The sequence below is a fragment of the Sebastes umbrosus genome, chromosome 11 (assembly GCF_015220745.1).
Source record: "Sebastes umbrosus isolate fSebUmb1 chromosome 11, fSebUmb1.pri, whole genome shotgun sequence".
NCBI classification, from domain to species: domain Eukaryota; kingdom Metazoa; phylum Chordata; class Actinopteri; order Perciformes; family Sebastidae; genus Sebastes; species Sebastes umbrosus.
This window is the reverse complement of record NC_051279.1, coordinates 8,838,552-8,854,583: the sequence shown is the minus strand read 5'-3', so window position 1 is coordinate 8,854,583 and position 16,032 is coordinate 8,838,552.

Sequence of the window (16,032 nt, the reverse complement as noted above, 5' to 3'; positions counted from 1 at the left end):
AGCCTAACGGAGGGATGATCCAATCTCTGGGGAGAATATCAGGGTCACCGGAGGAAGCCATGCATAGTCGGACCTTTTCAGCGCCAGCAAAAATATTGAGGCGGCTGATATCATTTGTTATTTATCATCACAGCAGGGGAAAGAGCTCACTATTCAAACGCGGGACATTGATTAAAGCATCAGCACAAACATTTCGACTGAGTCAGACCGCAAAGTTATTGGGTGACAAACTCCCGCAATAAACTGCTCCTTATTGTTTACAACCAGCAGCCCCTCCAGATAACATTGTAAATCCCTTCGGTGTAGCAGGACTGTGAAAGCTACAGGGATGAATTCTCGGATGTGGCAAAAATGGAAATCTCTGCCTCTGTGGAGTAGCTGTAACTGTTGTGACCCCGTGGTTGAATACTTAATGGGAGCCTATCTGTATCCCAGTCGTCCTATCTCTCAATCCCCTTCGCTCAGCGCCCCAGCAGCTCTACTGCGAAAGAATGTGCCATATTTCTCCAGCACAATCCCATGATACCTCCCTCTTATTGGTTTTACTATAGACACAGCAGGAGCTTGGGCTATTATGCCACGCTGGCTGAATGCTAACGACGTCGGGGCATCTTATTGTGGCTTTATGCAGCAACCAAGGGCCTCTTTCTCTTGTATTTATTGTATTTATAGCTCCTCTGGGAGTTCTTCCCCCTACCCCTTCCTCCCTCCGTGTTTCTTTTCAGTTTCACCTGTCAGCATCTCCATCTTCCCTTCCAGCTCTCCAGCATCCTTTACTCCACCTGCTACTTTTCTCTTTACACTTTCTCCATGCAGACTGCTCTCAATCTCCTGTAACGCCGGCCTCTCTCCTGCCTTCCATCAGTATTTAATGCAGCGTTTTGGCGATATCGGTCCAGAGTATTGTTATGGTTGGTCTCCCTCTGCATTAGCTTAATTGAATCTTCCACCGCCGTTTAAAAAAGTACATGATGCCGGGGTCGTGTGTTGTTACTCCCGTTGCATTGATTTCTACGTGGCTAAAGCTGCTCATATTTTGCTCCTCTGTCTCTCTACAGGCCTTTTCAACTGCAGCCGATGGAAATACAGTGCTGTTGGAGGTGTAAAAATAGTGTCAAATCCTAACAAAGGCAATTCTTGAACGAGAGATAGGAGAAAAGGTAGAGGGGGTGGGGGCGGGTGGGGATTGGGGTGGGTTGCACGCTGTTCGGGAAAGAAAGGAAATTCAGGGTTCCACAGTCTGCATATAAATATTCCATTAACTTCAGCCGGCTCCATAACGGCATGGCGGTGCGGTTATGCATTCAGTGCCTGGAATTTGAAATGAAATTATTGTGGGAGGTGGAGGTGGGGAGTGTGAGGTAGTGGTGGTGAAATAGTCGTTTCCTTTCTTCCAATTTTCTCCCTTTCCCTCTTTCGCCCCTTCGCCTTATCACGGGTGACACTAATCCAATTTCAGCTCTGCTTGTGACAGCTCTAACGTGGTTTTGTGTACCGATTCCACCCCCTCCTCCGTGCACTTACACACAAACACACAAGTGACGCACGCATACTCTTAAAAGGTCACATACAGTATCCAGACATATCATGTACACACTTATGCCATGTGTGGTTCAGTACATGTACACACACACATATGTGAAACCTATCCATCTATGACTGCACACTAGGGCTGCACAATTAATGGAATATTAATCATGATCACAATTTTGGCTTCCCACAATTAAATAAACATGATCGCCTGTGATATTTACGTTTAAAATGCGTGTTCTGCTATTAGAAAACTCTGCTGTATATCAAATGAAGTGCTTCCTAAACTAACAGCCAGACACCAGTCGGTGATCGACATGTTTTGGCTTCACTTCTAGATATTATCTACAACAGCTCCAGCAACCAATATGTTTATGATTAAATTGAGAGCATAAAATTGGTATTAATTGCTATTTCTTAATGTTACTAATTTTGCTCTCGGAGTGCACCAGATTGAAGCATTTAACTTTAAAATGTAGTTAACAAAGGGTTAGGTTAAACATAGCCTATATTTTTTCATATTGCAATATGTATAGCAGAAAAAAATATTGCAATGTCAGTTTTCTCCAACATCGTGCAGCCCAAATTTGTACATTAACAGAGATGTTGCACAGCATGGAAGTGAAAACAGTGCTGTGTTTATTTTAATGTGAAAGTGCAATAAAATATGTTGTTGCTAAAATCAGTGAATAATCGTGATAAATTATCGTGATATCAATATTGTTAAAAAATAATCTGGATTATCATTTTGGCCATAATCGTGCAGCCCTGAGTCTTCCTGTCTGTCACTTCCCAGCATCAGCTGACACATAATACATTATAGCCCTATGATCCATGAGTTTACAGTCAAACCTCAGTAGATCTGCTCAGCACTGAGGGGATCCAGATTCTAGTGAAGACAGAATTTAAGGGCACTTTTACACCCCTTTGTCCGTTTGGTTAGTCCGAAACCAGAGTTAAACTAATATTTTTGTTTTCTATTTAGTCTGGTTCAGTTTAACAGTGCACAAATCAAAGTGGACCAAATTTTAAAAAAGCTAATTTATCTTTTCCGTCTCAAGAGCTGCCACGTCTACGCAGGGAATCACAGACTTTGATGCCGTCAAAGTCTTTTTCATTTTGACTCGGCACTGATCTAATGTGCGCACGAATCCCTTCTTCTCCAGTTTATGACTTTATAAACATCACTATTTTTGTGGACTTTATTTAACATATTCTGTATGTTCTCTTCGGCCCAGATGCCAAGCAAACATCGGACTTCTGCAGAAGTCCAGGTCAGTCCTCTCGCTCATGTTAACCTGTCATTTACCTGTGTCCATCATAACACAAGCAACCTGTGTTTTGGTTGGTGTGGAAACGGAGACCACCTCTCACAAGCGGACTCGGATCGATTGTTTTAGTCTGCACCAGAGTTCGATTAAAGTGGACTAAATGTTGTCTTGAGAAAGCACCCTAAAAGGTCCAAATGACTCCTATACTGTATGCAGCCATCCACATACTGTGGGTTTTCTTTGCTCATGTTTCCATATCTTCACCGCTCAGACTCTGCAGCAAAAACAGTGACTCACTTCCTCACTAATCCGCAAACTTCATGCTGAAACTTTCTGTCTCATGACCTCAGTAAATAAAACTGAAACCATATTGCTAGGGGAAACTCAAGGTTCACTTGCGGCTGAAAGCTTTGGGAATAGTAAGTGAACGTTGAGGTTTTTTTTCATTCAAGTACATGTGTTTCCAAGGTCAAGAATGAACCATTATTATACAGTAGTGTTTTATTGTAGCGTGAAATAATATGATAACTTAGTAAATGTTTTTTTTTTAAAACGTTCCCACTAGGAATGCATTTGTGTACCTTCAGTATCTATCAATCGGCTTTATTACCAATAATTTATTATGCAAAAAAACTAAAAATCTGATATTTTTAGATTAAGATGACCAGACGTTTGGAGTAAATCCACAGATATCTTGAAGATAGTGGTTTCTGTTGTGTGTATTGATGAATATACACAAGTCTTTCCTTTTACTCCCAACACATCACGTGGCTGTATTGCACTCAGTCTCTTGGGGCAACTGTTGGTGGAGAAATTAGTCTCTGTGCGCCTTCTATGATGGATTTCTCTCTGTTTGATTATTGAATGTCGGTGCAGAATTGTGAGATTAGAAATAAGCCCTGGGCTCTTTGATTCTGAGTGACTGACACCAAAATCTGACGTTTGCCATTGATGTTTTAGAAATTCTATTGTAGCGGCTGGAAATGAGAAAAATACACCACCAAACAAAACTGGCCAGAAATGGAAGGCATAACTAAAATGTTGTTTAAAGGTACAATTTTTAAAGGGGACTTATCATGCTCATTTTCAGATTCATGTTATCGTATTTTGTGTTTCTACTAGAACACGTTTACATGCTTTAATGTTCAAAAAACACATTATTTTTCTCATACTCTCTGTCTGAATATTCATCCTCAACCCTGTCTCTTAAAAATGACATTACTATACAACTAAACTACAATGTGTATTACGTTTGAGGGAAACATAGTTTGTCGGGGATTACGTTTTTTTTGGACGTATCGCAAATACGTTTGTAATGGTAATCCGCGGAAGTCTGCGTAGTAAGAAGGTCAGGATGGTGAATGGGTCAAACAAACACAGGACGTCCACCCAGGAGACCGCTGTTAGTGTCTCGTGTGAAACTAAAAGTCAACGTTCACTTATTTTAATTTACGTCCGTAGCTTCATAACATAACAAACTTTTGAGTAAAATCATAATGTTTTACTAAACCTAACCAAAAAGTTTTATCGCCTAAACATAACGAAGTAGTCTTGTTGTGTCTTTTGCTTTGTTTCATTTCAATTTACAACGTTAACCACATGTTTAAAGCTGCGACCGTAATCCGGAAGAAACTATGTTTCCCTCGAAACTTAATTGAGAATGCAGTTTAGTTGTATAGGAATACATTTTTTTGGGAGACAGTGTTGTAACCCTCTGTCTGAAACACTGTTTTAGCGTCTGTCTCTTTAAAAGCCCAGTCTGCTCTGATTGGCTTGCGAGAAAATATGGGGCACCTCTGCAAAGGTATTTCTCAAGCTGTTGGCGGTATATTCTACCGAGCCTGCATGTGACATGGGAAGGGGAGCCAAATGTGAATGGCTTGTTGAAGCAATTTTCTGATCAATGCAGCCCACCAAAAACTGACTGAGTTGTCTTATTTCTCCAGATACCCAAATATATGTATACAATAGAGGTGGTGGGAAAAAATCGATACAGCAAATTATTGCAATATTTTGCGTAGCATTATTGTATCGATACACAGATAAAGATGAAGGCTAGCGTTAAGATATGGTATTATATGAATCTAGAAAACATAAGGAATTGATTGGTACCAACCATGTCATGTTAACGGGAAGAATGCTAAATAACGCTCCAAATTTAGGCTAAATTTTCTCGAGGAAAAACTGAAATGGCCATTTTCAAAAGGGTCCCTTGACCTCTGATCTCAAGATATGTGAATGAAAACTGAGATGAACAGTGTGAAAACTGTGAAAAAGTTAAATCACAATTTATCGCAATATATCTTATCTCAATACTCAGCATATCACAAAATGTTTAAAATCACAATAAGATTGTATCGTGAGTTAAGTATCGTGGAAATATTGTATCGTGGGGCCTCTGGTGATTCCTACCCTTAGTGTGCAAGCACTGAAAAAGTGAGTTTTTCACAATATGTCCCCTTTAAATGTAAACCAGGCCTCATGAGTCAAAACACAGGATTGGAGGCTATCACTCCCAAATTCATTGGTTTTGTACGAAAACAAGTACATTTAAGTGTTGCTTAAAAGTTTTTATTTTTGTTTTTACATCACAAGTGTTACAAAAAAGTAAAACAGGCCAATATTTAAAATGATATGTTGAAAAACATATTTTAACTCTTGTGACTGTCCTCAGCATCTGTTGTTTGTTCAGATGCATGTTCAGTACCTAGACCTATATGTCCAAGTTTACAAGGACCTCAAGTGACCATGTGAATTATGACTCTTGTTTGTCAGTGACAAAGGCGTAAGTAGCGTGAAGTTGTTATAGTGCCGCTAAGCCTTGTCGGGAGGAAGTCTGAGTGGATGGATTAGTCAACAAAGCGTGTGACTTGAACACGGGAGACTGCTATTCATTTCCTGTTTCCTACCAACAGTCTTTGTTGTTCTCTTTTAACCCCCGCCATAATCTTTTTCTATTTTTAGAGCCTGTATAACCAAACCTCAATGGTCATATGTGACTGGTGTTACAAATGACCAACATATATTTTGTAAAGTAATGACAAAAAAATTGTGTTTTATCATTTAGTTTGGAGGAAATTGTACAAACCAGTTAGTCAGAAACTGTCCGATTGTGCCTTGTCAGTGGATTTTTGAGACAATGCATTGGTACTGTAGCTCCCTGATGAGCATCGTTTTCAGGCATTGTATAGACTAAATTAAAGTTGCCAAGAAAGCATTTTCTTTCCAAGGTAAATGTTTATTACCAGAGTAACTGGAGGCTGCTAACAGATGCTGCAGCTCTGTGTTGATTTCACACCGCGGTCGCGTTATTAGCAGGCAGGAGACATCGCATTGCTGCAGCGGGTGAAGTGAGGACAGCGAAGGTGGTCGCATAAAGTGATAAATGAATTGTAATAATGACTATCAGTACTTTATTCATTTGCTCCTTTTATCTGTTTTCTGTCTGTGGGTTTCAGCATTAGCTGGCTTTTATATGCAATTTACTGATCTGCCATCTGCCCACACTGATTTATATGGGCCAAACAGCTCACACTGGACTGAATGAACCCAAAAAGCAGATAATTGCACTCATTGTTAGTAATGCTGGCAACAGTTCTGTTTGGATTTTGTGCTATAATCAGGATGTAACTTGTGATGGGGATTCATATAAATCAATTCACAACCATGATTTGTGAATTCCCACCTTGTAGGGCTCCAAAAGTGGCAGCAGAACTAGTTCCAGTCATGGAAGTATTTCTGCTCCTGTGAGGTGGCAGGCAAAGAGTGTGTGTGTGTGAGCGCTGAGAGAGAGTCTCTGTGAAGTGAGGCAAACTTTTACATTTTATTTTAGTAACTTGAACAAGTGCTGAAGGAAGCAGTTCTCCGGCGGCTTCTTCTTCCCAATGTCTGATTTTTACAGTGTCCACACGACGCGGGAAGACGAAAAAAGAACAAAAAGATGTTGATCAGTTGATTCTCCTGCCTCGTTTTTCCCTTGGAGTTGCCACACGCTTACACAGAGGCAGACAAATCACACACACTTAACCCACATGCATTCACGCGCTCTCTTCAGCACATCAGTGAGCATCCCATTTCCTGTTCTTATTCCCCCGAGTTTCCGCTGGGAATCGTTTCTCTCAGAGTAGCGCCTTTGGTTTGTTTTTTGCGCGCGGTCGGGTAGCGATGTCTAAATGGGAGGTAAGGTCATGGAGTCTTTGTCAGGATGCTCCGGAGAGAACGCACAGAGAAAACAAATGGCAGTGAAACAAAAAGCCAACATCACCCACCGTAGCAAGGGAGGTAATTGCATCAGAAAGTGGTAATTTAAAACAGGGTCGTGGCCAGGCTGCGGTAGGCCGGCTCTTGAGTGTGTGTGTGTGTGTGTGTGGTTGTGTAGTATATTGTTTCAAAAACACAAACCCCCGAATGGTGGAGCAGTTCAGTCAGTGGTGAAGCCAATCATTCACACAACAATGCAGCAGAGTCTCGGAGATCATTGCTGAAGTATTGTTTACACTGAAATAATGGATGAACTTCACTCTCAGTTTTAAACACATTCGTCACAAACTGTCATCCAGCGGAGCATGAAACCTAATAATTCTTACCACCGGGTCGATGATGTAATGAAATGCTTCGTGGGTAATAATGGGCTCGGCTCGGTCCTTAGCTGCTCTGTTATTATTTCAGAGATACCATCAGCAAAGTCTTACAACATCAAGTGTTTTCACTTATGTGGTTCAATAGGTTTGTTTTGTTGACTTTTCTGAATCCATCAAAACTCAGTAAAAGTCATTTTTATCTCCAAACAAATATCAACAAACCTCCGCGCCAGTGATTCGCAAAGTGGGATCCGGGGACCCCCAGAGGTCCTTGGCATTCTGTCAGGGGGTCCATGAAATAATTTTCAATGAATTATAAAACTGTGCTGTAGCATTAAAAGTGCATATCTACAGATGGGGACCATTTAAAACAAGCATATTGGGTCCATTACTCCCACCCACATTCGCTTTGGGACGATAGAAACTCTGAGTCGAAGCACTTTATGATATGATGATTATGAAAGTTTAAATATCTGGATTTATTAGGACTATGCCGGTCTTGCTACTCTTCATTTTTAGGGATGCACCGATCCGACTTTTTCAATTGCTTTTTTTTTTTTTTGGTTCAGAATAATGCTCCTAACTGTTATGTGTCAATGCATTTTATATCTAAATAGTATTTTAAGTCCCCACAGGTGGAAAAGTCACAATACTGGTCCCTGAGCAGCTCCTCTGACTGACGTTAAACCTGCTAAGTGGAGGCTCTTCAGTTCAAATATAGCAAACTGGGCTGAGCAAATGGATTTCAGGGGTCTTCTAGTGTCTGCACTGCAGTTTTTCTTAGTTCTGTTTTAAGAAAAAGGAAACTCTTAATTTCCTTGAAAAGTGAGCTCTTTTGCTGTTGCTGTACTGCAGTTGTTGTTGTCGTCATTATATCTTCCTCTACCCACAGCTAATTCAAATAATTCCAGGCACTTTCTCTGTGGACGGTCAACAGAAAGTCGCGGAAATGTAAGAAACAGATGTAGCAGTAGAGGTTGAGATTTGAGGGAAAGGGGTCTGAAAGGAAGTCAATTACAGCACTTGATCACAGAACAACCAGAATACATTGAATATCAGAGAGGCCAAAGTGGGAATTGTCCTTTAATCCGGCAGTCTGCAGAACAGGACAGGTCATCTGGCAGCCGATGAGTCCCAGTAGCTCTGTTAAGCGTGATGAGCTGGTTAAACACCCCCTGCTGGGTAAACCAGCGCAGTGCTTCTGTCTGAAAGCTCTTGAAATGGTCCGATTGTCTCTGAGCCCCCTGCAGACCCCCTCCTCCCCGGCACAGCGGGCTGGTGGCGAGTGTGGACTGGTTCTATAATCCTCTGTCTCTCAGAAGACTCTTCTGGAGAGCAGATGATACAAACAATTTGAACTTGCCTCGCTCCGTCCCTCTGCAGTGGGAGTTCTTTTTATCATTCATGACAAGCGTGTATCAGCATCTGCTGGCAACTGTCAGTTGGCAACGCATCTCTGCAGCAATGTCACTCTTATTTAAGGAGTGGGATGTTTTAGTGCAAAGCAGCTTAAGATGGAAAGTGTAAGAGTAGGACAAACATATCTTTGACTTATTTACTTATTCATTTCCACGACGATTATGGGAGAAAATATCGAGTACAGCGATATTATGTTTTGTGATACTGTATCGATTTTCAAAACACTTACGATTTTGAATTCATAGTTTACATGTAAAGATTAACTCAGTCAATACTGTATTTAATTTGCAAAGATATGCACCCTCTCAGTGAATGTGCCCTCTCAAAGTGCTACGATGTTGGATGTTACAGGGACTATAAATGCAAATGCATAAAAAAAAAATTTTTTTTAACTCAGATTTTATGCATATGGTGGTGTGTTCTTTATACTATGACAGTTTTCCTGGAATTTTATTTAAAATATCACAATATATCGCCTTGCTTACAGTATTGCAATATATCAAAATATATTGAATCGTAACCCCTGTATCATATTGCCAGATTGTTGCTAATACACAGCCCTATCTAGGATAGATTTATGTGCATTTATGGTATATGCATTTAATGTTAATAATCATGATTGATCAGATTGTCATTTCCATATACTCTGGTGATTTTGAAGAAATGCAATATCTCTTTGTACATGTTCCTCTGGGCATAGTACAGAAATTGAAATGAAAACTACAATCATAAGGTTTTCTGTGGGATAAAAGCTAATTTGAATTATTGACATGGGACATTTGACATCAAAGTTCTATATTAAAACCAGGTAGGCTGGATCCTTTTGAAGCAAATTTCACTTTCTGGGAACGATGGTTACCCACAATCCATCAAAGATTAAATAGCTTTGAACTTTTTTGGAAGATTGGGTGAGATAATGGTGTCACGCTGCTCCAGCAATTCGTGCTATCTGTCTGTGCAGAGAACTCTGTTATTTTTCTATTTTCTTTTCTTTTTGCATGTATGCTCACTCACAAGATTGTAAGTGACTCCAAGTGTTGAGTTCAAGAGATGTAAAGACGGTAGTGTAGAACTAATCAAAATCTTGTGATGCACTGTTGATAGTCAACAGTGCATCACAAGGCTAATAAATAATATATAATAATTGAATATAAGATAATAATAATATAATAATAATAATAATACATAAAGGCTAGGGGTCCCTTGACCTCTGACCTCAAGATATGTGAACACAAAATTGGTTCTATGGGTACCCACGAGTCTCCCCTTTACAGACATGCCCACTTTATGATAATCACATGCAGTTTGGGGCAAGTCATAGTCAAGTCAGCACACTGACACACTGACAGCTGTTGTTGCCTGTTGGGCTGCAGTTTGCCATGTTATGATTTGAGCATCTTTTTTATGCTAAGGGCAGTACCTGTGAGGGTTTCTGGACAATATTTGTAATTGCTTTGTGTTGTTAATTGATTTCCAATAATACATATAAACATACATTTGCATAAAGTAGCATATTTGCCCACTCCCATGCTGATAAGAGTATTAAATACTTGGCAAATCTCCTTTTAGGGTACATTTTGAACAGATGAAAAAATGTGTTATCAATATGCGATTAATTGGGTTTAACTACGGACAATCATGCGATTAATCGTGATTAAATATTTTAATCGATTGGCAGCCCTAATAATTATTGATTGTCAGATACCTTCTAAAACTAAACACAAGGTATTTGTCAGTGTGTACCAGCGAAGGCTGCTGGCTAAATGTCAGGCTGTGACACATTCTCTGCCAGCTATAGTATATTGCTACCTGGCCGTCTTAATATAATCTTTTATATTGGCATTTCCACTGTGCGCTATCAAAAATTGTTGATGGGTACTTTAAGAAGGAAGGAGTAAGCCTTCTGGAGCTCTTGAGAAAAGGCCACCTCTTGACATAACGGCTAACCACAAGCGTCATAGCAACAGGCCTGACAACAACACAGTGATTGATTGACACACATACAGACACATCGGTGTTGAATTCAGCCGCGTGGTACATTGTTTATGTTTTTATATTGGGTTAGGTAATAATGAACTTAATAAACATTTATGTATGTGCTGAAAACAAGTAGAATATTATTATCACTATTTTAATTGTGGTGAGAACCGGGACAATTTTGTAGTGACTGTTGAAAACCGGAACATTTTTGTGTATTACAGATATTTGTCGGGGCTCGGGACACTCAGCTTAAACCCGGGACAACCCTGGACAAACCAGGACAATCCTGGACAATCTGGGACGTCTGGTCACTGTACAAAATATGCCTCCAATAACTCAAAATTTGTCTTATATAAATGTTGTAAGCTGTCGACCAATACATTCAAGAATCACCTTGGCTTTGTTTAGATTTAGGAACCCATGAAAAGACCTCACTATGAGGACAGGATTCCTGAGATGCTATGTGTGACACCAAGCCCAGCAGCTGTTGGTCAGTCAATAGCTGCAATGTGCAAGCTTACTGCTTGTCAAACCACAATGTTTTGTTTCCCCTTTCCAGAGTTGTTTAAGACTTGAGGTACAGCCAAGACACCATGTAAATCTGTAGTCACCTTTTGACAGAGCCAAGCTAGCTGTTTCCCCCAGCTTCCAGTCTTTGTGCCAAGCTTGGCTAAACACGTCACAGAGTTACGGCACGTCAAACTGAGCTAACAAAAAATTAAATTGATATCCAGCCTAACTCTTATACAAATGCTGCTAAGTCACTGAACAAGTGTATTTCCCAAAATGTCAGAGTATTACTTTGATAACATGCTACGTTAGGCAGTTTGAAACCTTTCGGGTCGGCAGTGAGAATGCAATGCAATGGGTTTTTGTTGCAAATCAAAAAAGAACAGAGCAGACACAGGAGGAGAGTGCTGAGCAGTGTTTTCTCTGTGTGTTAAACATGAGAGAGAGTATGACTCATGCTTCCCACTGGCTGCTTCTCCATATCCGCAGTTCAAGTACATACAGCTATGGCTCTAAGTGTTTTTATTATTATCTGTCTCTATCTCTTTAGTCTTTATATGTCCCTGTCTCTAGCTGAGATCACATGTCTCAATCAGAAGTATTCAGATCTTTACTATTAGTAAAAGCACAGCAGCACAGAGAGGGGGATGTTTATTAACATATTTCATAGTGAGGATATGCTACATATCATTTCAAACACACAATGTACATTTTACACTGTTGGAGCTTTTTAACCCTACAAACTGAAAGTGTCACAACCGCTGTCAGGGTGCTGAACATGCGACAGTTGCGAAAGCTGTCCAGGTTACTCCATTTTTGACTCCTCCTCATTACTCTTTGACTGCGTTTACATGCACCAAATATTCTGTTTTTTGCCCCTTATTAAAAAAAAAACCCCAATAATCCTACTAAGCTGTTTACATGGCTAATGAACTAGAATACTCCATTAATATTCCCATTTACATGCAGCTGTGCATACTCCGACTAACGTAAAACATCCCACTAACGTTTGTCACGCTGACCTACAAACAACCCATTTAGCTAAACAAGTCAGCTGGCTACCTGGTTGTCTTTTTCCCTGTTCTTACCATCCTCATCACCGGCGTCAGTATCCCACTTCGACGCTATTCTCGGCGGTGTTTGACAGGGGTCTATGTCCTAACATATTGTTTATCATGACAAAATATAGAAAAGTGGAACGGCAGGAGCCGCTTGTTCGATTTTGCTTATTTGCATCAAAAAAAATGTTTTCCAGCGGTGGTGGACCTGTTGGACCATGCGAGCACCATACAACCACATTCCTTCAACCACCTTATTGAAAGGATTGGGGTTGTGATATTTGCACAAATATTTGCACATATCCTATTGATAGCCAAGTCTTTCATAATGTTTAACAGTACGTGTGTTTCTCCTTCCGACCAGAAATGTCCTGTATAATATCGGCATATCCCACGTCACGTCTTAATCAGAAAATGCTTCATTCACAATATCTAAACAGAATATATTGTTTACATGACCCGTATCAAATTCTGAATATTGTCATATTCAGAATAATAGTGGAATATTAGTGTGCATGTAAAGGTAGTCATTGACGCAGAGTGCAGGATTTCATTATCAAAGTTAGTGTAAAAAGCCCACCTGAACTCAGGTTGTTACATAACTGTACTGTGAAGATAGATAGAACAAGTTTTTCCTTTAAGGCCAAACTATTTTTTATCTTACATTGGTTTCTCAAACAGAGCAACAAAGATAACCATGCACATTCATTTACTCACACACCTACACACTTGATTTTGTACGTGACTTTTGTAAGCACTTGTAATATTGAATTTGTGAAAACAGTAATATGTAAATGGTGCCATTAAGAATACAGTGAAGTTCATTTTGCTGGTGCAGAGTCGTCAATGGAGGTTATTGACATAAATATTGTAGGTAATTTAGTAACAATTTGTCGTTTTTCATTTTCAGGACGTTCAATCATGACAGACCATTGAGGGAAGTGTCGTTATGAACAATGGACAGCAGTGACAACTTGTGTCTTCAACGTGGAGTACCGGGAGGCTGTTGCTGTACAGTGGAGCTTGTTCAGAGGTAAGTGAATTTCTTTCTGCATTACAGTGAATTCTAGTAGAGTTGGAGCTAAAAGTTGCAGGACAGGAGGAATTTGAGCACTGGGTTGGGAGAGTCTTCTTTATAAGACTGGTATGATATTACTAACCGGTGTCTGGTAAAGATCAACCCTGAGGATAGCAAATGCTCTGCCAGACAGGGAGTGTTTGAGAATCTAATTTAAAGTAAAAAATAGTTTGACCTTTAAGGAAAAGCTTGTTCTATCCATCTTCACAGTACAATTGTGTAACAATCTGAGTTGATTGGGCAGGTTGGCTTTTTACAGTAACTTTGATAATGAAATCCTCCACTCTGTGACAATGAGTAATGTAAGTAGGTCAAATACAGAGTACCGTGGACAGCTCCAGTAATGACTGTCACAGGATCAGCACCTTGACAGCGGCTGTGACACTTATAGTTTGTAATGTTAAAAAAAAACTGTGTAAAATTGACTCAATACAATTAAAGAATGAAAGAATACAATTAAAATGTTCAAATGGAAACGCCTACTCAGCCGTGAGCATGAATCAGTGACGTAGGTTACCAAAGTATTCTAATCAATAAGGTTATGAATAATGTGAACGCTAGCTGAGTCATTGTTAGCTGTGCAGCTTTGGAAATAACTGAAAGGGTTAGTTCAGATTTTCTTGAAGTGAGGTTGTATGTATACTCCCACGTTCCATGAGGTTAAATAACTGTTTTTGTGGATGTTCTCTGCTAGCTTTGAAGGGGTGAGGTGAAGCAGATGTGGAGGGGAGCAGCACAAAAATGTATTTTAGCCACCTAAAAAAAAAAAATCAATATCAGTTTCATGTGTACGCTTCATATTTTCACAAAATGCATTTCAGTTACCACCAACTCTCTGAAGACGCTAATAATTTCACTGTAACTGTGTGTGGCTATCAGCGCTGATCATTGTGAATTGGACTGCTTTTGCAATGTGGCACATTTGCATTGAATGGGGCCAATTTTGCACCAATTGTCTGCATATTACCTCATTTAAATATGAGCAAATAGCACAGGAGTACCAAGACAATATTTGCGTGGTAGCACTGTTAGTGGTGCATTTCACCCTTTGCGGATTCCTTGAGAATTACAGTTTATTTTTGTATTATTTGTGCAAGTTTAGCGGCAGCAAAAGCCACGCAATCCTTTTGAGGATTCGAGCAGATAATCTCAGATCAAATATTAACTTTTTCTACCTGCTTGGAACAGTAGTTTGTGACCTCCTTAATATACTATTAGGTAGTTTAACCTAAAGCTATGTATACTATTTTGTACCATTTTCGTGCCTTCAAAATATTTAATCTGCGAATTAACTGGTAATTATAGCTGTCTGTAAATGTTGCACAGTAAATGGTACAAAATCTTTGGAGTAGAAGTATAAAGAAGCATAAAATAACAGTACTAAATTAAAGTACAAGTACCTCAAAATTGTATTTAAGAGCAGTAATTGGTTAAATGTAAGTATCTTGCTTTCAACCATTGCTCAATCATATATTCCCTTGTGGGGCCACATTGTTACCGTAACTATGTGAAGGAAAACATGTCACAAACGTAACTTAAAAATAAATGGGACATAGATACCAGTCTCCTGGTTGAAAGTCCTGTGTTTATTGGACCTTTTCACCCACCATAAGTGGTCTCTCTCAAGCAACAAAGGCATTGTTATTGCACACAAAATAACTTACAAATTACCGTGTCATTCATACGCCATTTGGTGAGACGGGGCTACTTGTCTGGAGCATTGTAAATCCATTTCAGATCCAAAATGTTGTGTTCAGGGGGGTGAAAACTGCTAATTTGTGTCCAGCCTTTTGTGTACTTCACACTGGGCAAGAACATTTCAGGCATCTTTTTAAAGGTCTACAAATGAGGACCAGGAAAACACATCCGTCATTACAGTCATACCCAGCAAGGCCAACATGGCCAAGATGAGCCATGTAGTGCGTGAGAGGGCGACCACAAGGGAGCTCACCGTGTACAACTTCATCACCTCCTTCAAGAGAAGGTTGCAGGAGAAGGTTTCCATCTTTAACAAAACCTCTCATTTACTGCAGCTACAACTCTCCCTTTATGCTTCACTTGCCCGTGACCACCCAGTCCTGCATAACACTGTCGGCCCTGGGATGAGATTACCATAAACCTTGAGCCGTCCACATTCATAGCACAAACGGAGAGGCCCCCGCAGCGACGGGACACACAGGCTTGATTTTCACAGCCCTATTGTCTCCCCGGATGCTGGGCGGTGAGATAAACCGAATATAGAGGGAGGTGGGTTTGTCGACAGTGGCGTAGTGGGGATTCACGTTTTTTCCTGTGCCACCAGTGCCAGATGCTCGCGGTGTGCCAAAGACAGCCCTGTGCCCCCCCCCAACCCTCTCCCTTCCCGCCGTCCTCTGCCAGCTCGACACAACCATCTGCGCATTCACTTGGCAGCCTCTCCCTCCAGTCAATTTACATTCTTGCACGATTCTCATTCCTCCCCGTATGAGCCCTCAAGGGAATGTGTCAAGGTGTTGGGAGTCCAAGAAGTCCCATGAGGATGCCTGCGAATGAGCTCAGCAATTTGTAATTCCTAAACTCTACCCTGGGCTCTCTGTATTCTATTAACATTTATTAAAGCATATCAC